Source organism: Salvelinus fontinalis, chromosome 4 (assembly GCF_029448725.1).
Source record: "Salvelinus fontinalis isolate EN_2023a chromosome 4, ASM2944872v1, whole genome shotgun sequence".
In the NCBI taxonomy this organism is placed as follows: Eukaryota; Metazoa; Chordata; class Actinopteri; order Salmoniformes; family Salmonidae; genus Salvelinus; species Salvelinus fontinalis.
In genome coordinates, this window is record NC_074668.1 from 59,324,690 (window position 1) to 59,326,135 (window position 1,446).

A 1,446-nucleotide genomic window follows, 5' to 3' on the forward strand; every position below is an offset into this window, starting at 1 on the left:
GTCAGCAAAAGGACTGTAGGATAAATACAACCACAAAGGGAATTTCATTAAAACCAGCCATAGTGTTAGTCATTGAAGCTCACTCACACAATACCGAGCACATTGCTTACCTCAGAGCTCCGAGAAAGTATGAGTGAAATGGCAGTAGTTAGGGTTGTTTTTTATACTTTGTCTTCAGGCATATATACACACGTAGATAACGGACCCCCAGATAAGGGAATATGAGCACAAAAATAGGCTGACAGTTGAGGACATTAGGTGGGAATTCTGCAGGAAATCCTTGAAACCGGTGTGAAACGTGGCATGTGTGAAGTGTGCATGTAAACTTTTTGTGTTCTTATGTTCGACCTTGAGGACTTCAAATCAGGTGCTTTTTTTCATATTCAGAAATAGTAGTTATACCTTGAGGTGTAAAAAAAAAATTCTCCAAAAGTTGGATCTTTTTCGTAATTTCCTCATTGAACAGAAATCAACATATTTTTAAAAACACAACATGTTGGTAATCTCCAAAAGACTGCTCCAATAACACACTGTGAAATCTTCTGATGTATTATCTGCTGCTGTGAAATCTTTGTTGGCAGCCCACGCGCTCCATTAGGTGTCAGTGTGTTCTCTCATTCATCATAGATGTTACATTACTCTTGTGCACATAGCGTAATCAAATGTTGTCTCTTATACTGTAGGCCTATGGATGGGGCTAGAAGTAGCTCGCTACATCCATTTTGTTGGGTTTGTTAACTTTATTTCTCTCTAAGGTGGCCTGATTTACTCGTTTGAATGTGTGCAAGAACACACAGGATAAGATTGTAACGGTTTCCAGCAAGGTCATAGAGGGGCAACCGACACAATTATCAGAGGTTTTTCCACAAATTGACTTAAGTAGTTGGAAAAACAAATAGGCTACCATCCTTGACTGTACTGGACTGTACCTCTACAGTAATTGTAACCTCCTCATGTCATTGTTTCAGACTTCCAAAATGCAAAAGTAAGAGAACAACATTACATTTCCTTTAAAGGATTTTCTGTCTGTGGGTGTGGGAGTTGCCATTATGGAAGCCTTTCACAACCACTATGAGAGATAATCTTTCCTTTGGATCTCCCATACAGTAAATGTTTGCCCGTGCAAATAAAGCACCTGTCAAATAAAATGAAAAAACAAAGATGTCTTAGGCCTTTATTTTGTTGTTTACTCAATGGGTTAGGCTTGACCTGGGTTGGTTTTCTCAGGGGTTAGTTTTCTCAGGGGTTAGTTTTCTCAGGGGTTAGTTTTCTCAGGGGTTAGTTTTCTCAGGGGTTAGTTTTTCTCAGGGGTTAGTTTTTCTCAGGGGTTAGTTTTTCTCAGGGGTTAGTTTTTCTCAGGGGTTAGTTTTTCTCAGGGGTTAGTTTTTCTCAGGGGTTAGTTTTTCTCAGGGGTTAGTTTTTCTCAGGGGTTAGTTTTTCTCAGGG